General features: G+C 44.0%; 1 pseudogene; it reads left to right on the forward strand.

The window, feature by feature from the left end:
• The first annotated feature begins 3819 nt into the window (after positions 1-3819).
• Positions 3820-21200, forward strand: LOC119844342 (annotated as a pseudogene).
• Positions 21201-21481: the final 281 nt, after the last annotated feature.

Genomic DNA, 21481 nt, shown 5'->3' on the forward strand with positions numbered 1-21481 from the left:
CTGAAGGTTACAATACTTGCTTATTTGCTTATGGACAAACTGGATCTTGGAAATCTTATACATAAGACCTCTACTATTAACGTTGTAACTGCTATCTCCAGCCATCTAAGGCTTATTTGAGGCAACAAACTAAATCCAGCCACTTGATAAGAATCTGCCACTAAGTAATTCTTCTCTAGAGAAGTTTAATTTTCAAAACCTTAGGTGGTGAAACTCCTATAACTCAACCAAAGAATCAAATACTGTTTCAGAATGAAGCAAAATCATAAATTAATCTCTTGTAAAGACAAAGATGGCAACTGTCGTAAATAACCTTTTTCTAAACTAGCTTGTGTAACAACTCTTTAGCCTATAGAATAGTGAGGATGCTCAGAATAGAATTTTAATAAGTACAGTGCATCTGTTTCCTGTCTCAAAGTGAAACACGATGGCTTTCTCTCATCTGTGGGGTGTACTTGTGACTTGGCCAGATGGAAATCATTTTTGCCATATTAAGGACTAGAGCAAAATTGAGTGCCCTTTTCTGACTAGGGTTTTCAGCACAACTAACCATGGGTCTCGTCTTCAACACAATGACGGGCTCTGCTGATGAGGTGGGCATAATTCCACGATTTTGCAAGGAAATAGTCTGGAAAGTAAATCTGACTCAACAAGAGGAGGTAACATTTTGCTTAATATTTTGTAGTAATAAAGTCCCCAGTCTCTCCATTAGAGCTGTCCAAAAATTGGCCAGGGCACCTTATGGGATTGCCTCTCCCTCCATTAATCTGGATGAAAAGCTATCACTCCTATAAAACTGTTCTATTTTTAGTATCAGCTTCATCCAAGCCTCAGCAGGGAGAAGACAAAATATATCAGAAAAGAGTTTTGTGCCTTATGCTAGTTTTAATCCTTCCGTTTAAAAAAAAGACTGTTTCTAATAAGCCATGTTTCACGTATATTGTAGGTAGGTTTATACACATACTGTTGTAAAGGATTATCTATAATAGTTCTTCCTATTAGCTGAATTGAAAATAGCATTTGCATCTGCACTAGTGACAATGATAAGCTTAAAGCTTACTGACAGATTTCAGAGTAGCAGCCGTGTTAGTCTGTATTCGCAAAAAGAAAAGGAGTACTTGTGGCACCTTAGAGACTAACAAATTTATTTGAGCTTAAGCTTTCGTGAGCTACAGCTCACTTCATCAGATGCATTCGGTGGAAAATACAGTGGGGAGATTTATATACACACACACACACAGAGAACATGAAACAATGGGTTTTATCATACACACTGTAAGGAGAGCGATCACTTAAGATGAGCCATCACCAGCGGGGGGAGGGGGAGGAGGAAAACCTTTCATGGTGACAAGCAAGGTGGGCTATTTCCAGCAGTTAACAAGAATGTCTGTCTGAGGAACAGTGGGGGCTGGGGTGGGGGGGGAGAAATAACATGGGGAAATAGTTTTACTTTGTGTAATGACCTATCCACTCCCAGTCTCTATTCAAGCCTAAGTTAATTGTATCCAGTTTGCAAATTAATTCCAATTCAGCAGTCTCTCGTTGGAGTCTGTTTTTGAAGCTTTTTTGTTGAAGTATAGCCACTCTTAGGTCTGTGATCGAGTGACCAGAGAGATTGAAGTGTTCTCCAACTGGTTTTTGAATGTTATAATTCTTGACGTCCGATTTGTGTCCATTCATTCTTTTACGTAGAGACTGTCCAGTTTGGCCAATGTACATGGCAGAGGGGCATTGCTGGCACATGATGGCATATATCACATTGGTAGATGCGCAGGTGAACGAGCCTCTGATAGTGTGGCTGATGTGATTAGGCCCTATGATGGTATCCCCTGAATAGATATGTGGACAGAGTTGGCAACGGGCTTTGTTGCAAGGATAGGTTCCTGGGTTAGTGGTTCTGTTGTGTGGTGTGTGGTTGCTGGTGAGTATTTGCTTCAGATTGGGGGGGCTGTCTGTAAGCAAGGATTGGTCTATCTCCCAAGATCTGAGAGAGCGATGGCTCGTCCTTCAGGATAGGTTGTAGATCCTTGATGATGCGTTGGAGAGGTTTTAGTTGGGGGCTGAAGGTGATGCATCATGCATTCCTACAACTACAATACCCACCTGCTGAAGTGAAGAAACAGATTGACAGAGCCAGAAGAGTACCCAGAAGTCACCTACTACAGGACAGGCCCAACAAAGAAAACAACAGAACACCACTAGCCATCACCTTCAGCCCCCAACTAAAACCTCTCCAACGCATCATCAAGGATCTACAACCTATCCTGAAGGACGAGCCATCACTCTCTCAGATCTTGGGAGATTGTAAGCAAGGACTGGTCTATCTCCCAAGATCTGAGAGAGTGATGGCTCGTCCTTCAGGATAGGTTGTAGATCCTTGATGATGCGTTGGAGAGGTTTTAGTTGGGGGCTGAAGGTGATGGCTAGTGGTGTTCTGTTGTTTTCTTTGTTGGGCCTGTCCTGTAGTAGGTGACTTCTGGGTACTCTTCTGGCTCTGTCAATCTGTTTCTTCACTTCAGCAGGTGGGTATTGTAGTTGTAGGAATGCATGATGCATCACCTTCAGCCCCCAACTAAAACCTCTCCAACGCATCATCAAGGATCTACAACCTATCCTGAAGGACGAGCCATCGCTCTCTCAGATCTTGGGAGATAGACCAGTCCTTGCTTACAGACAGCCCCCCAATCTGAAGCAAATACTCACCAGCAACCACACACCACACAACAGAACCACTAACCCAGGAACCTATCCTTGCAACAAAGCCCGTTGCCAACTCTGTCCACATATCTATTCAGGGGATACCATCATAGGGCCTAATCACATCAGCCACACTATCAGAGGCTCGTTCACCTGCGCATCTACCAATGTGATATATGCCATCATGTGCCAGCAATGCCCCTCTGCCATGTACATTGGCCAAACTGGACAGTCTCTACGTAAAAGAATGAATGGACACAAATCGGACGTCAAGAATTATAACATTCAAAAACCAGTTGGAGAACACTTCAATCTCTCTGGTCACTCGATCACAGACCTAAGAGTGGCTATACTTCAACAAAAAAGCTTCAAAAACAGACTCCAACGAGAGACTGCTGAATTGGAATTAATTTGCAAACTGGATACAATTAACTTAGGCTTGAATAGAGACTGGGAATGGATGAGTCATTACACAAAGTAAAACTATTTCCCCATGGTATTTCTCCCCCCCACCCCACCCCCCACTGTTCCTCTGATATTCTTGTTAACTGCTGGAATTAGCCTACCTGCTTGTCACCATGGAAGGTTTTCCTCCTTTCCCCCCCCTGCTGTGGGTGATGGCTTATCTTAAGTGATCACTCTCCTTACAGTGTGTATGATAAACCCATTGTTTCATGTTCTCTGTGTGTGTGTATATAAATCTCTCCTCTGTTTTTTCCACCAAATGCATCCGATGAAGTGAGCTGTAGCTCACGAAAGCTTATGCTCTAATAAATTTGTTAGTCTCTAAGGTGCCACAAGTACTCCTTTTCTTTTTGCGAATACAGACTAACACGGCTGCTACTCTGAAATCAGTTGTTCCAGTTTCCTAGACTAGTCGGAGTCCAGGATGAAGACCCTCCTGGGGCTCTTCTATTTGAGCAATCACTAAAATTCAGCTTGGGACAAGTGTCACTTCTTGCCAAATGCCTGGCATTATTCTTATTGCAGCAGAAGTTATCAGTGTGGCCCTTAATTGAGGGGAAGAACATGCTTTGGAGTTCAGAGGGTTGTGAGTGGTGGTACTCAAGCACCTGCATGGGAGAATCACTCCCTGGATCCTGATGGTGGTCTTACTACTGCATGCTGAAGCAGAGGCCCAATCTGGGACCGTTAATACGGGGATGGGGTAAGAAGCTGGAGGAGTCCATTGTAGTCAGAGCAGAGACTACAGGCTTCGCTGCTGGAGGGAGAATCCAGTGTGGGAGAATGCAAGACTATTAAGATCTCTCCTTCAGTCTTTGCTTGGTGTTTTCTATCATGATGTGTCTAAATTCCCAAGGTGTCCACCTTTCATGCCTTGCTATTGCTTGTGTTAAAGAAGTAATCCTAATATAATCAATCTTCTCACACACCCACACACCCGATTTAGCTGAAAGTACAAGAACATCAATCCTTGGTCCTCATGTAACTGGCCTTTTTACGTAAGTATAGTCTGTTAATTTTATTTATTTATTTATTTTAGATTGTGAAACTGCACTAACTCCTGCATCAGTCACCATCCTTCTGCCTCCAAACTGTATCTAGTACAATTATCCTACTTTTAAAGATACATTTCTGTTTAGGCAACAAACTCCAAGTTTACTGCATGCTCAGTTGTAAAAATGAAGACTGATTCTATATCTACACTACAAAAAAGCCCCATGGCAGTGAGTCTTGTAGTCCGGTTAAGACTTAGGCTTATGCTATAGGGCTAAAAATATCCGTGTTAACACTCCTGCTCGGGCTGTAGCCCAAGCTCTGAGACCTGCTCCTCTTGCTTGGTTTCCGAGCCCAGGCTCTGGCCAGAGCAGGAACGTCTACACTACTATCCTGAGACAGTTAGCCCAGGCTGTAAGACTTGTTGTCGTTTGTGTGCAGGGGAGGTGGGGTGTGTGGGTTTTTTCCAGTATTGACATATCCAGAGATTTCTGCACTGAAGTCAACGGGTGGCTCGCAGGTATAACAACAGTTTGTCCCTTACTGTTTAACTTTCCTTTAAACTGTCTAAAATGAGAATCTTCCCAAATCTAAACTCCTTTAGGCTTTCCTCTTGGAGATGGGAGGGCATCCGGAAACTTGGAGGCAGAACTGCCCCCACAGTCTTGATTACAGCCTGGAACTGGTGTTGGATCTGACAGGATCTGAGCTTCCCTGACTGCTGCTACTCAGAGCTGAAGTCTGAGCAGAAGTGCAGATGACCCCTTATCCTGATGAGGCCTTATTTGAGCAGTAGCCTCTGTCTAATCCAGCTCTAAACAGACTCCAAAACTTTTCTCTAGATCTCAAGTTGTTGCTCTTCCCCTTTGTGGTCAGACCAGTGAGCAGTTCAGTTGTGTCCTGTAGGATATAGAAGGGTGCCTTGCTCTCCCCCTGGGAAATGGATAGAGTTGGGGTACATGAGGAAATGCTCCCATAACCTGGGATAACTCTGGGGTGCACAGGAGAGAAGCCTCGCCAAAGAGCTTTTTAGGTAGTAGGTTCCAGCTTCTAAAGCCTTCAGGGCACCAGCTATCCTGCATAGTTTTACCACTAGTGGAGTGTCCTGGTGAAGAGAAGCTTAATTGTTCCAAACGAAAAGCAATGTATATAATGGCTTAACAAGTGCCTTTCAGATAAGCCATCCTGGAAAACTGACGCTTGCTATTAACAACAGGCTGTCCACTGAATTATAGCTCTTATCCCAAAGGCTTAGAGCTCTGGACACAAAGATGGGCCTAATTATAGGGACTCCAGACAAGTATCTGCACATGAGACCAAACTCCTTGATACTGATCTATTAAAACAGGAAGTATCGCACTTGACAACTCTCCAAGGTTTAAGCAGAGGCTGCATTAATTTCAAGGGACTAGTATTAACAGGATTCTAATCTCTCCAGCCCCAGATGAAAAACAGGGTTTGCTCAGCTCAGCACTGTGCGTGCTATGTAGCTGCAGTGCACTCTGATCAACATGAAGCTATCATATTGATTCTGCTGTTAAGGTTCTCATTGTAGAATTAACTGGAAAGTTTATTTCCAAGTAAAACAGATAAATACATAGCACTTACATTGTGCTTTATCTTCAAAACACTGTGTGAATATAGTTAAGAATTATCCCTACAAGATAAGAAGATGCTTTCATTACAGATAGCAAAACTGAGGCATATGGGTGGTGTGATTTGACCAAGACCCTGCAACAAATTGGTGGTACCTTTTGAGACTAGAACTCAAGAGGTCTGGACTCACATTCCCTGGCTTAATCAGTAAACAATTGTTTCTTATACTGCAAGAAGTCTCTTCAGAACTATTGCAGATCCTGCTGTTGCAGGAGTATGTGACTCGCACAAAACAGAGAATGCAACCTCATGGCACACAAGTTGTGCAGTGTTCAGACTGACTGTATCCAGACAGCCTAGAACTGGCTTCTTAAAATCAAAATGAAACTCCTGTACTTGCCTGTCAAAGATATGAAGGGAGGGCTTGCTTTAGAGGGTGGAAAAGGAGAACTCCTAAGTGTTGCTAGTTCTGGATGGTAGCGTCTCATCAGCTGGACTCTGAGGAATATGCTGCCATTGTTGCAAGGCTGCATGACTCTTATGGGGGAATGGGGAAAGGAAGCCTGAGATTTGGAAACACTGGAACAACCTAACCACTGTGGCTGTATCTCTTAACTGTTCCTGTAGTTAACATTAACTTCCAAACAAGACCCTGCAGGCCTGGACACCCAGTGCTTGCACAGCTAAGGGCTGCGTTAGTCAGCTGGTCAAATCCAGCAGGCTAGACCGCATTTTGGCCTCCTTTTCTAATAGAAAAAATATTGCAGGTCCCTCATGTGGCCCAGCTGTCTGGCTCAAGATGGAGGGCTGCCTACTGGGAGCTGTGCTCTCTACAAGCTATCCTTCCAGATCAGGGTAACTATGTTGTGGGACTCCATAAGCCTGCACTTCAACGCATGGTGTGTATTGCTCTCTCGACTCATTCAGCTAATATCCCGGACCATGCTGGTACCTGGTAGCAAAAGGAGACCATTGTGTTGCCAGATGCTCTTTTTAGTCTAACACAGTTTTTCTCTTCTCTTGATAAAGTTAAAATAAACAGTCTCTGGAGTGAATTAGAGGCGTCAAAATTGGATTGGCATCCAAACCGTGGAGCAGTTGGTGGTTGGGAGTCTGGGGAAAAAGAAACAGCAGGCTTTAGCTAGAGGGGACAACAGCTTTATTTCCCTCATGGTCCTTGACAACGAAGCAGATGTCCTACAATTATTATTTTACCTTCTAGTAATATAGTGCCTCTTTCCTATCCTCCCAGGTATGTGGTTGGCTCTTTTGCAGATGTGCAGGTAAATCTGCCTTAGTTCAAAGCTCTGTTAATGCATCACTAGCTCCATCTACTGCTGTCTTCTTCCCTTCATCTTTATTCCTGATAGTGGCTAACTGGAATCTAAACTAGCTATTTCTGCTTCTCTCCAATCACTTTTATGGCTGAAAATAAGTGTCCATCCTGTAGTGAATGGACATTAAATATGCCAGGAGCTTGCCTGCTGTCCTTAGCCAGGCCACCCTTTCCTTTGCCCATTATTGTGTGGTAGACTCAGCGCCAGCTGCCTTTTACTTGTACGATGCTGTGTCCTGTTGGAGATCCCACCGTGCTGTACAGCACTTTGTATGGAAATGCAAAATAGTAAGAGCTTAGTTATTTTTCAGGTTGGGGAAATTTGTGGGGGATGGGCATTATTTGCCTAATGGCAATACCCAAGATCAAATCCCCTTTATAGTAGGTGCTGTACAGATACAAGACAGTGCCTGCCTTGAAGAGCTTACAACTGAACTACTACAAAGCAGTTCAAGTGTTTTTTTTGGGGGGGGAATGGGGGAGGAGAGTCAACCGAGGCACAAAGTGAACTGATTGGCTCAAGGCCATGGACCAGCTGTATGGCAGACTTGAGACTAGAACCTACATCTCCAAACTGTCTAGTGTCCTGTCCACTGGATCATGTTACCTCTGAGTGGTATGGGAACAATTTTTTCCTCAGTGTGTGCAGGGGGTAGGCAGGAAGGGGCAGATCAGCATATGTAGGCAAAACTTTGGGGTTGCACCTCTCAAAAGGAGGTTGTGGTCATGCAGTACTTCCTAAGGCCACTGAATAAGTCTAATCACAGACTGGAATGGCTAGAAATTGTACTTTATACTGCCAAATGGTATACCGATATTAACTTGGGACGTGAGACTGAGCTTGGTCCTTCAGTACAGTGTGAACAGATGTTCATGTACAACAAAACTCAACTGCTTTCCCACAATGCTCTCTGCTTTGCAATGAGGAGCGAATTGGGTAAAGAGGGACAGCTGGGTCTGAAGCACTGGGTACCAGAGTGGCTCTGTCCCATGGAAATAAGATCTCTTGCTAGTGACTTGCTCACTCTAGAGAGAGAGAGAGAGAGAGTGTGTGTAAACAACATTTAGGCCGTCTGTTTGTCTATTGTATTGCTGTGTTTTCTCTGGTAACCTGGTGACACTGCCAACTCCCATAGCTGCCTCTGGGGAAAGAGTGCCAAGTAAAATGAATAGTTAAGGTACCAGGCTACTAAATGTAAAAATGCTCTGATGTTCTATTGCTCAGTCATTCAGTTCACTGGCACAAGCCCTTTCCCAAAGGTGAAGATCTGTATGCAAAAGGGGATTTCAGTAAAATTGAAACTATGGCTCAACCTGTCTGCCCACCTGTCAGTTTGAAAGGCTGTGGAGCATATCAGTGGCATTAACTTACTGAAGAATGTACTGTACGTGAATTCTGGGTAGCATCAATATTTAATCTTTTAGTTGTTGCTTATCTTTCAGTAATGATTGTGTGACAGGTCTTAGGGGAACAACAAATGATAATTTAGGAAGTAACTGCAGTATTGCTACTGCTGTATCTAGCCTGGCTGTGTTTGTGCTCTCGGGGCTTGGTGGATCTTCCTGTGAAAATCTGTCAGTAGGAAGCATGGCACTGCATAGTATCCTACAAGATGTGGGATGACTCTGTCATCAGTGTCCATTCACTCCTGCAATCCCTTCTCATATGTGGGTTGCTGCGTGGTGAGGTACTCTGGGTGCTGAATGCATTCCAGGAGCTGGTAGTATTTATCAAACAGGGTACTGAAAGTACAAATCTTGGCACTTGCTTTGTCCTGGAGAATCTGCCAAATGCCTGCTGATTTATCGAACTCACTGAATAATTTTGTGCTCCTGCCATTTTAGCAAACTGTCCATTCCCTGTGCGCAAGTGGAAATGTTCCCATTTAATGTTCTTGTTCATCTCCTTTGTTTTGAGGCATTCTTTTTTTTCCTCTATCTCTACAATCCCTAAGGAGTGAACCTCTTCTCCTGGCTCTCTTATGGATGATGCCATAAGCTGTCCTGTTTTGCAGCTTTGTCTGGTCTCTCTTCCAGGGCTTCTGGACCATTTCATGTGGCATGTCTTTCTGGTTCTTTCTTTCCATAACAGTAACTTGTGCCCTCTTCCAGCAATTTCAGGGCAGTTGTTTGATGAATGAACCTCCCCCATTAAATCTTATAGCAATGCACATAACATTCTCCTCTGAAAATGCAGAGGGTTTCTGTCTCTCTAGCTTGCTCTCCTAATCTGTATGCAGTGTTGTAGCTATGTTGGGCCCAGGATGATATTCACACAAGGGTGGACCAAGTTGGTCCAGTAAAAGATATTATCTCTCCTAAACTGAATTTTTATGGTATACTCAAGGCCTAATGAAATAGGCATGCTTGATCTCATCTGTCTCTACTTCTGATTTTTGAGCTGTCTGGTCAACACTTGTCTCTCCTTCCAATCCCAGTGCTTAGTTCTAATGTCCACCAAGCTCTCTCCTGTGCACTGGAGATAGGCATTTGTTATGTTGGCCCAAAGAGCTGATTTCCTCCAGTTTTTCCTATCTAACATCAGAGAGAGAGAGAGAGAGAGCCCTACTAGCTGAGTTGCTGGCTATAACTATAAAATAGACTATCGAATGTTCTGTCAAGGCAGCATCAATGTACTGCAGGGTAAGCAATGCCATAGATTCACTGTCCATTTATCCCATCAACGGTGCTTGCAAATAAGCTTTGAGACTTCTTTTTTGGAAGAACGAGATTCACTAATGAATTATGTTTCCAGGTCAACTATCTTCAAAGCCTTTAAGAAAAAAAATGTCTAAGCCATGCATCTATTGTTTCCCCTCTCCTTGGCTGTTTCCACAGTTCATCTGGTTAATTCTCTTAACTGACCTGGAAATCAATTAACCTGCTCCATGCTGAGACTGACATCCTCTGCTAAATGGAACAAAATTGCTCCTTTCTCCAGTCAGGCTGAGAATGTTGGGGGGGGGGGTAGGGGTGGAGAGGGAGAATGCTGCTTCTAGGAATAGTCAAGCTGATCAAAATCAACAGAAAGCAGATTTTTTAAAGTCTGAGCCCTTCTCTTCAAAACTACATATGGCACTGTCATGCAAAACCGTTCCGATTTCCAGGGCACATAAGGAGCTGGCCGAATCCAGAATTCGGGCTGGGGGGAAGGGGAGGAGGGGAAAATCACAGGTGAGCAGAGAGAGAACCAGCTTAGGGACTGACTGTCCTTGTCTGCTGCAGCTGCTCTCCAGATTTGCTGCTAACATGTGGTAGCCTGGAGTTTGTAATGAGTATTTGATAAGGCAGATAAATAAGTGGCTCCCCTTACTCGCCAGAGCAATTGAGTGTTATGTGATATTTTGAACCGCTTCCTAGACTAAAAGGGGCAGCAAACCCAGTATCCTGGGGGGGCACGTCAGAACTAACAGTTAATATGTCCTGACGCAAACCTGTATCAGCAACACCTGCAGTCTCGTGGTAAGCTGCTATGGTCAGGCAAGTCTTAAACAGCAAAGCATCACGCAATAGCTTGGAATGCAGTCATTCCTTGGAGCTGATGTTCTGTTCTGTACGGGTGCTTGTGTCTCCCTCCTTGCTGCAGTGTCTGAACGCGTTTCCATAGTGTGCAAAGTGATTAACCTCTGTTTCGTGGCTCATTCTTTCTCTTGTCTTCTCCCTAACAGCGGGATTGTGTGCCGTGTGGGGACTTGTTTTAACGTCTGTCTCTCTCCATTGGAAAAGGCTGGACACAAGTGCACCATGCCGTTGAAAGCAGACTGGGGGGGGGTTAGCTTCTGGGGGAGTTCATTTCACACTATGGGACTGGCTCCTGGAAAAGCTGTCTCCTGCACAGACTAGCTTTACCCTTTCCCACTCCACTGTGTCTGTGGAGCAAAGTGTCAACCGCGACCGTTAGACTGGGGCCCAGGCCATTGAGTGTTGTGGAGAGTAGCCATTGAGGGACACTGAGCAGGATCAATGTGGAAACTAATTTTTGTTTCTATTCTAGACCTGGCTGGAACTTGGAAACAAGCAGCGAGCCACAGCAGCCACTAGCATGAATGAGAGACGCTCCCCCTCTCATTGTGTTCAGATTGGTCGTGGCTCAGAGTAAGGCAAGTGGTCCCCTTCCCTCCAGTCTGGTGACTCGGGATAGGTCTGGGATTGTTCTCAAATGGCCCCTGGAGTCTTCCCGTACTGGCTTTCGTGCCTGTGCAGTAAGATTTGGAGCTATTAAAGTAACCGGACTAGCGTGCAGACTGCTGCCTAGCCATGTGATGACGTAGCTCTGTCCACTATGATTTGAAGGCTGGAGGCAGGGAAGATACTGGATGTTCATACACTATGTTCGGTGGCAACAAAATCTAATCCCTTGTGTGGTCTTGCAGAGATAACACCTGGAGGAGAGACACAGGCTCACGTGGTGGTGAGCCACGTGAATTTGGTGGACCTCTCAGGAAGTGAGCGTTGCAATTTGGCATAAACCAGTGGGCTGAGAACAAAGGTTGGGTGATGCTTCTTTCTTTGGGGTGGGAGAGGATGGGAAACTGTCTAAATCCAAATGCAAAATCTTCCACTGAGTTGGCATGATGTCTATGAAACTCCAAGGGAGCAGTAGCAACCTTGGAGGAACCATTAGAACTAGAACTGGGAGATCTGGGTTCTGTGTCTCCAAGAGGAAAGCCAATTAAGTGTGACCCTGATCCTCTACTTATCAGAGTTCCTATCTGATACCTACCTCATAGTGCTTGGGTAACAGATTCTTGGCTGGAAAGTGCTGTAGAAGTACAGAGTATTGATGTTAGTCTCTCCTTGTTACCTCTATCTGACAATCCCCAGTCCTGACATCCTGCTATTGATTAAATTTTTAACTGACTTTTCTCAGCCAAGTAGGTGTCTCTAAAGCATGATGGTTAACTAATCCCAAAATGTGAGCCTCCAAGGAAAACTCCACACTTAAGCAAGATGGATTATTTTAACTCTGAGAACATGGATACCCTTTGAAATATCTGGATCTCTATGGGATACCATGTTGAGAAAAGTAACAGTATAAAACTGGCACACCTTACTCCATATATAGTATGTTTCCTCTGTGCCACATCTGCTTACTCTACTGACAAATGAAGTCTCCTGCTACAGGTAATCCAGCAGAACTAATACAGTTTTAGACAACTGAGCTGGATTCTGTGCTGCCACACACATTGTGAATTTAGCTGGCAGCTTGATTCCGGTTGCTGAATTTGAGTAGGGCTGATGTGAGAATCCAACTGGTAGCCGCACCTCTAGCAGCATGTAAAATTTGCTTCTGATTTGCAAACTGGATCTGGAAGCTATTGGGAGAGAACAAGTCTTGGGATCCAGTTCTCATTTTTGTAACCATATAATGATGGAATGCCATAGCTGGGATCTGAAAGGGAGAAACTAAGTTAATTCAGTTAGCTTCTGTATCAAAATCCCCTTCTGGCTGTTACATTACCAAATTTACAAAGGTAACTGCATCTTTCCAGGAAGGTGCTAGTATCAACAAGTCCCTGCTCACCCTCGGGAAGGTGATCTCTGCACTATCTGAAATGTCCCTATTCAAGAGGAAGTGCTTCATCCCTTACAGAGACTTGGTCTTAACCTGGTATGGCAAGGAAACTACTGGCACCCTCACATGGCTTTCCCATTAAAATCCCATTCTGGGCATGTTTGTTAAACATCATGGTTTTGTAACTGAAACGGAGCTGTCCTACAGGACGATTGATGGAGCTTTTAAAGCTGGACTGCAAATTCAGATTTTGAAAAAAATAGTAAGGGATTTTTCATCAAAGGCTTAGTCCATCTGGTCTCTTGATATTGCTCCTTAAAGCTTTGCATGCTAACTGAATCTGTGCCTAAGTCTGTATTAGACACCTGATCTTTAATAAAATAGAATGAAGCAAGATATTAAAATATCATGGGCATTTTATAATTTGCCCAATACTGTAGTATCTGGGTGCCTAACAACCTTGTAGATTATTGGGCCTAATTTTAAAGGGATGTTTTTGCATAGTTCTGGTTTAACAAAGTTTTTATAAACAAGCAAAAGTGTCTTCTCTGACTAGTGACTCTTGTACTTCCCCCTTACATTTTCACTTTTGCTTCTGGCTCCCATGTGAGCTTTTCTGATCAATGTAAGTGAGGTACAAAAGTTAATGCTAAACTTCCAGGCTTCTTAGAGCCTTAACCCTAGAGGCTATTGCAGGAACTAGTATTCCACATGGCACTGTCCCTTTAATTAAGGGTGGGATAGAGGATGGGTGGATTTGCAAACTGGATCTTGTTGCCATTTCCCCAGTGACTTGTGGTCACTGGTAATTTGTCTTCAAAAGCCTCAAAGCAGATTTAGGAGGAGAGCCTTGGTGGTAACTCTAAGACAGCCATGATAGCCACCATCAGCCCAACCACTGCACATGTCAAGGAAACCCTGAGCATGCTGCCCTACGCCAGTCAAGCTTGCAGCATCATTAATGTGGCCCGGTCAATGAGGATTCCAATGCAGTGCTGATCAGAGGTATGGTGCTGAGAAGTGTCTCTTATCAGCCTGTGGGTCTGGGATTGATGCCTACAATGGTACAAAATGAAGGGAGGCAAATTACGCTGATACCGTGACATGACAGGGCAGTAAGTTAGAGGGACCCAAAGGAAATATTTTCTGAAGCCGAGAGTCGCTATCTTGTGCCTCTGCTGTATGGAGCCAAGACTAATATTGTGACTAGCTGCTTTCTTTTCTTATATTTAATAATTGCCTGAGAAATCTCCTACGCTAGGGTATTGTACACATTGACCAAGTTCACCAGGGGTTTTTACTAGAGGTGGCCAAAAGTGACATGCATTGTCCAAAACCAATGTTTGCTGCAATTGTGCCTGTACCCGTAGGGTATCTATGTACTGTGATGACTCCAGCGAACACATTCACTAGACGAATACTCCTGTAGCTAGCCAGCAACTACTGTAGAATGTCCCACAGTGAATTGGTACTGGGACTGGAACTAGGCAGAGAGATCCTCCGAGTTGGAGAATAAAAGTACTATGTGATTCTCTTCTATCCAAACTGCTCTACTTTCAAATCTCTCACATTCCCAATGAACTGCTAACAAGCTGCAGGCAAAAAACCTTTTATCAGAATTATTCAAATAATTCTGTCACTATCAGATCTAGATGTTCACAGATGGATACAGTCAAGAACAAGTCCAGGCAAAAACTTAATAAAATACGTTTTCCCAGACTGAGAACTTCCTCTTTCCTAGGGATGTTTCCCATGGAGCCCCATACTGCCAAAGCTGTCACTTCTGAAAGGGGAAGGCTTGAGTTGTTTGAATCCAATGTAACTAGTAGAACTGACAAACTTTAAAGAGGTGTTTTCCTTCTTCTTAAGAACTAAAAGCTGAGATTGAGAGCTGCCCAGCAATGCAGTCAAGGGATTGATGTGCTGAAATACGAAGTTAGTCTCCAAGAAATCCAGTATCTGAAAGAACAGCTTGCTGAACGCGAAAGTGAACTGGCAGAATCACAGAAGTAAGAAATCTCTCCCCCTCCATGTAGGGAACGGGGTTTTGATAGGCCATGTGGGTCTTCTCAGTTAAATGTTCTAGTATGCTAGAAGCAAATATTTCAGAGCTTACTGTTCTGATCTTCTACTACTTAAACACACCACTTTCTATATATCATTGGGCTGTGGTCCTTCACATGTCACTCATCTAGGACAAAGGCCTGGATTTTTGGTTTCCTGTTCACTAATTTTGCCAATCACACTTACTTTTGTATTCTAATGTATGTAATGTTAGTGATGAAACTGTAGAATTGATATCATGGTAAGGCTGAAAACTTGTTCTAGGTCCTGGAAGGAGAAGCTGGCTTTAGCGGAACACCACAAGACAGAAGAGGAGCAAGAACTGCAGGTATGGAGAGTGAAGCATATATCCTACATAGCCAGAGTGAGGGGAGGCTCTCCTAACCAGCAGAGGCTGGTGACCTCTCTCTAAATGTGTGGATAAGACTGATACAGGTGAAGTCAGAGTCACCTTGCAGCAGCAGGAAAAGATCCTAGTGTGTAACTCACTTTATGGGAAGCAAAGCAATCCCCATTAGTCCTGAAAAACTACCAGCAAGCTAGAGTGGAGGGGGAATATTAAACTTGCTATCCTCTGTACAGGATCAAACTGTCTGAATGGGAAGACGGGTTCTGTGATAGAACTTGTCTCGTACAAAATCCCATTCCAATAAGAGCTCTAGCTGGAAAAACTGATTGCACAAAAATAGGTGAGACAACTTGTTGCCATAACACTCTTTCCAGCCTACAACAGAGGCTGCTATTCTATTGGGTATCTGTATGTACCAGAGAACAATATACAGCTTTAAATTTTCAGTGTACTTCTGTTGTATTTGAGAACACTGGTGCCCTCTACTGGCCAATCCAGCTTTGACAGCTGTCTGCTGAAGTTACTGCCTGGTAGTGGGGACTGTCTGAAGGTTAGAAGGAGTTCAGTTTCTGAGGCCTCCTTTTAAATACGAAATCCCCTAACTGTGAGAGGGGAGGGCTAGGTTCTCACCTGTTAGCCTTAACCCACTAGCCGCTCATGACTACAACCCTGTTCTATCTGCTGCCACCTCATAGAAAGCCGGAGTGTGCTTTAAAGTTGACAACCATCTGCCAAACCTGGTAAATCTAAACAAAGAACCACCGCTGTCAGAGATGTTTCTCTACATCATCAAAAAGGGAGAAACCACAGTGGGGAGTCTTCATCCAGACTCTGAGCATGACATCCAACTGACAGGAGCACTCATTTCAGAGAACCACTGGTAAGTCCTCTTAAAGTTGACACCATTTTAAAACCACCTATAAGGGAGATCTCCCTGAGCTCCAAGCAGGCCTTCTAGCCAGAGTCTAAACTGCTGAATTTCCCCACTGAACTCCTGAACGTGGACTTTCTTCCCAAAGGTTGCTAGCTTCTCAGTCATGTGCCACTCTGCTTGAGCTAGGGGAGCTGTCCATGCTGGTGGCAGATGTACATACCAGACTATAGCTGGGTTCTAGTCTTAAAAAAAAAAAAGTTTCACTTTTCAAACTACTTCTTACTCAACGGGTTCTGCTCCCTGTGGGTAGTCAGACCTAGCTGGTGAAGTCGGTTACTATTGCTTTATTCTCTGGCTGGCCTGGCAGAGCCATCACAGCCTTGAAAGAGATGGATTCTCTGACCTGGGCATCAGAATGGCCTGTGGCACTCCAGTTATAGCCACCCACTGCCTCAGAGCACAATTTGAAGTAGATGGGGTGATAGCTGTAAAACCCTAATGGCTGAGTTTAACCTGGCAGAACCTTTATGACTGAGGATGAAAGATGAGTGCTTGAAGCTATGGTCCCAGACTGAGTTTGAAGGGCTGACGCGTAGAAAAATGTCTTTACTTGTAAATCACAGAATATCAGGGTTGGAAGGGACCTCAGGAGATCATGTAGTCCAACCCCCTGCTCAAAGCAGGGCCAATCCCCAATTTTTGCCCCAAATCCCTAAATGGCCCCCTCAAGGATTGAACTCACAACCCTGGGTTTAGCAAGCCAATGCTCAAACCACTGAGCTATCCCTCCCCCCATTGATGGAGGGACTGAGACTATGATCTGGGAATGCCATGGTGCTATTTGCAGTCTCTTTTCAGAATAGAGCTGCACTTAACCTTGTGGGTTCCAAAATATGTCCACTTCTGCCTTGGAAATAAGAACCATAACACTAGCAGATACTTACTGTATCCTTTCAAAGACTAGTGCAATTTCTCACAAGCTTATCTGTTGTGTAATTCTGAAGGATTCATGATCTTACTCTGCAAAAAGCTGCACTCTCTGTCTAGTGGAAGTTAGGCCTAACGGCTGGTTTTTCTCTTCTTTCCTCCAATCGCCAATGTGCAAGGAGTGGTCACCTTAAGTCCTATCCCAGATGCCAGGACCTTTGTGAATGGAAACCTCCTAGCTGAGGCAGTCGCCCTACACCGTGTAGAGATCCTCGTCTACTGCTCAGTGTTGATAAATAAAAAGTAATGCATGTTGGAAAACATAATCCCAAGTATACATACGAAATGACGGGATCTAAATAAGCTGTTAACACTTGAAGTCATCGTGCACAGTTCTCTGAAAACATTTGTTCAATGTGCAGTGGCAGTCAAAAAAGCTAACAATGATAGGAACCGTAAGGAAGGGGTTCGATAATAAAACAGAATATATAATTCTACTGTGTACATTCATGGTACACCCACACCTTGAATATTGTGTGCAGTTCTGGTTGCCTCATATTGAAAAAGATGTATATTAGAATTCAAAAAGGTGCAGAAGAGAGGGGCAGTGAAAACGATGAGGGGTATGGAACAGCTGCCATATAAAGAGAGGCTAACAAGACTGGGACTGCTCAATTTAGAAAATAGACATCGGGGGGGGGATATGCTAGAGGTCTATTAAACTCATGACTGGTGTGGAGACAGTGAATGGGGAAGTGTTTTACCTCTTCACGTAACACAAGAACCAGGGTTCGCCTGATGAAATTAATAGGCAGCAGGCTTAAAACAAAGTGTTTATTTCTTCACACAATGCACAGTCAGTGTGTGGAATTTGTTGCCATGGGATGTTCTGAAGGCCAAAAATATAACTGGGTTCAAAAAGAATTAGACAAGTTCATGCAAGATGGGTCCATCAATGGCTATTAGCCAAGATGGTCAGTGATGCAACCCCATGCTCCTGATGTCTCCAAACCCCCAATTGCCAAAGCTAAGACTGGACAACAGGATGGATCACTTAAAATTGATCTATTCTGCTTATTCTCTCTGAAGCATCTGGTACCAGCCGCTGTCAGAGATAAGATACCGGGCTACATGGACCGTTGGTCTGACCCAGTATGGCCATTCTTGTGTTCCTATGTACAGTCAGTAGCTAACATGCAATTCCCCATGATTTTGTGTAAAGTGTGTATGGGATAGATGAGGAACTAACCTGCAGAATGACTCTTAAACTATTAAAGCTATAGCTGCTGTTCTTGTCCCTTATTCCTGATCTTTACAAGCCTTGAAAAGAGAGTTCTTGATATCTAATGGAGGTTGTGTGTGGGGTAAACCCACTTTGCCAGTGACTATCTTTCTGTGTGTGAATCTCTATTGTAATACCAAATCCGTGACCCTGAGGTTCACTCAAGCCCTTTTCAAGGGCAATCTTATTAAACAGGGAAAAACACTCTTAAAATCAATAACTGGTTAATAGTGAACTCTGGCACATTTGAGGCTAAATTACAATAGAAAGCTACCCTGTTAGAAGAGTGGTTCCCTTAAACTGGCTTCTTCTGGGCCTTGTGGGCTGGGCCTGGGAATGTCTCCTATAATGTTAACTCTAAGATGTGATGTTTCAGTGAGGATACCCTGTGTTGTGATATTTAAGGCATAACTTCAGTGTGTGAAGTTAATAACTCGCTTACTGGATATACTGAAATGAGATGGCTTTTTCTGGGAGGGGATGGTGCTCCTCTTTCAGATCACTGCTTTGATACCTTGTGACTCTCCTATTTATCCTTGTTAGGGGGACAGAGTGATTCTTGGTGGGAACCATTACTTCAGATTCAATCACCCAATGGAGGTCAAGAATGGGTGCCGTGCCTCTTTGATGCCAGCAGGGGGAGCTGATGGGCTGAAGGACTTTGAATTTGCTAAAAATGAGCTAGTTGAAGCTCAGAAGCAGAGGTAACTGGATGTGTTCTGTGACCTTCCCTAATATCTGCTTTGAGCAAAAGTATTTGATCTGCAGTCCTAGGAACTCTGGAAACTGCAGACAGAAGCAGTTTGTTCTGTGTATTAACTTGTCTAGCAGCCTTGGAAAATGCCCCATGTGTCGTAGGGTTAAAGCGTTTTGCGAGCAATTTGAGCCCTTACAGTTCTGTCTTAACAGCTTTATGTGCTGAGGATCCTCTGTTTGCTGTATAATGAAGGGATAATGCTGGGCTTTGTAGAATACTGCACGTGCATAAGAATGATCATGTCATTTTCCAATGGACTCTGCTAATTATGCTTGCATGTTAGTCTGGGTAGGGGGAATAAGGGAAACTTCCTGCAGCTGGCAGTGGGTTGGTGGGTGTGGGTGTGGCGGGGGGGGAGGTAGTATAAAATAGCTAAATGACTGTGCTACTAGAATCTGGCACCTTTCACAAGCACTATAGATTTGCTTCAAAAATACTTCCTGAAATAACGAACATTTGTTAGGGCTGGTTCTGCCTTGACTGTAGCTCCTAGATTGCCCCAGACAGTGCTACTTGCTCATGGCTACATGTGGAGGGCAAAATCAATATTTCAACATGGCAATGTTGCACAAGTCTCAATTAGAAACTCTGCTTGTCTGCTTGCACTTCCTCTTCCTCTAGAGCAGGATTAGGGTAAATGTGGCATGCCTGCCCATGTCAGACAGAGTACATGGAAACTTGAATGAATGCGAGACTCAGAAGAGATTCTGATCTCAAAGGGAGCATAGCTGACCGGGCCATCATGCTGTCAAGTACCTGTCTCAAATTCTATCTTTATTGAACCAGAAACTATCGGATTCCTGGGAGTAGACAGGAACCCTGACTCCCTGTCGCACCCCCAATTTGTAATAAACTGGTTTTGATCCTTCTGAAATGAGTGGCGAGAATGTTGGTGAGCCTGGAGGTATACTACCAACACTGGGCAGGGATGGGCTAGGACTCAATAGGTCTTTTCACCCTGCATCTCTTCTAATTTGATTGTTGAACAACTCATACTGAAACTGCTACCTTTGAGTTTTCCATTAGACACTCTTCAGTTTCAAAGTGCTTCCAGTTTTTAGACATAAACACCCATAAAATCATTTCAATATTCTAATCAATATTCTATCAAACTTCTAATATTGTATTGGTGTGAAATACTTAACAGTAATGCAGAAGGAGCCAGTAGAGGGAACATAAGAGCATGCATTTCAGAGGATGTTCATTCCAAGTGATGATGCACCAAATCCCACTATATGGTGAATGTTGTAGGATAACTTTCCCCCTCTTATTTTCACTGGATTTAACTAGATCCTATGAGAATTGACTTCCATGTCCTTGGTGTTCTGACACAAACCTGCTGATCCCTCTGCAAAACTGATGTCTTTCTGGGTTCCCTTTGCATTTAGCTCTACTCATGGGCAGAGTTTGGGGCCATCTGTAACAGTTCATTGAAAGTCCCATTCCATAACATGAGGAAGCAGTAAAGTAGGCCCAGGCTGTGGCCACTTCTGCTTTTGCTCTTCTTCTGCTTCCAGAATTGAAATAGAGGTGGAGGAAGCCAGACTGCAGGCACAGAAGGAAATGATAGAAGAGCTTCAGATGGCCAAGGAGCTGGCTCAGCTGGAGCTATGGGCTCAAAGGAGGCTTTATGAGAATAACATCAAACAGCTGGAAGAATAGATGGTAAGTTTCTTAGAGTGCCTCCCCCCATTTCAAAGCAACAGCAAGAAATCCCCCCCCAACTCTTCAGCCATTCAAACTGCATCAATGAGAAACAGCCGATTATGTTAATGGTCATGCTCGAAGCTAGTGGGTCTCAGGAATAGCATTTACTGCAGCCTACATTTATCAAAGGGTAGAAGGCTCTGAATTAAATATGCCTGATCTAAGCACCTCTGAACTCTAGGAAAATCTGGCTTCATATTTCTGACCCACCTGAAATCCATGTAACAAGCGATTCCCTTCCACCCTCACCTTATAGCAGGAAGTTAAAATTCCAACCTTCTGTTCTCTAGTGGATTTGGGAAGGAAGCAAGGCAGTCATGCAAAAGCAGCCTTGCAGGATGTACAGTGTATGGCCCACACACCTGCATGAGCAGCCCCGCAATAGCCCATGCGCTGGAGAGGAAATGCCCATTCCCGAGGCTTTGCTTTCAGGCTTCCAGGTTGGCGTGCAGATGCAGATATTGAGGCCCTGGCAGATATTTCAGTGGGAGCTGGTAACTGTCAGGGGGGAGGGGGAATGGCCTTAATTCACACTTCTGCCTGCCTCAGGAAGAAGAAGAAATGAACAAGAAACTCCTGAGTACAAGGAAGGCTGCTGAAGAGCTACTTGTGCAGTTGCCCGCCCTCGCTCAAGTCAGTAAGTGGAAGGCGCTTCATTCTGTGGTGCAGCAGAACAAGCTCTGAAGTAGTTTATATAAGAAAGAATGTGTTTGTCAGTGTGTGACTGTCCTTGGAGGAGTCACAGATTCTGCTACTGCAGTGCCAATGGCTTTGCTTTAAACAAAAACTATAAACCAAATGTGGCTAGTGCTTCCTTTCCCATACATGACTGATGGCAGACTTGACTTTTCTTTCCATAGTACCTGCTGACATTGTAATTACATTGAGATAAAATTACATAACACGTCATCCTACCTCC

Source organism: Dermochelys coriacea, chromosome 16 (assembly GCF_009764565.3).
Source record: "Dermochelys coriacea isolate rDerCor1 chromosome 16, rDerCor1.pri.v4, whole genome shotgun sequence".
Taxonomy (NCBI): Eukaryota; Metazoa; Chordata; order Testudines; family Dermochelyidae; genus Dermochelys; species Dermochelys coriacea.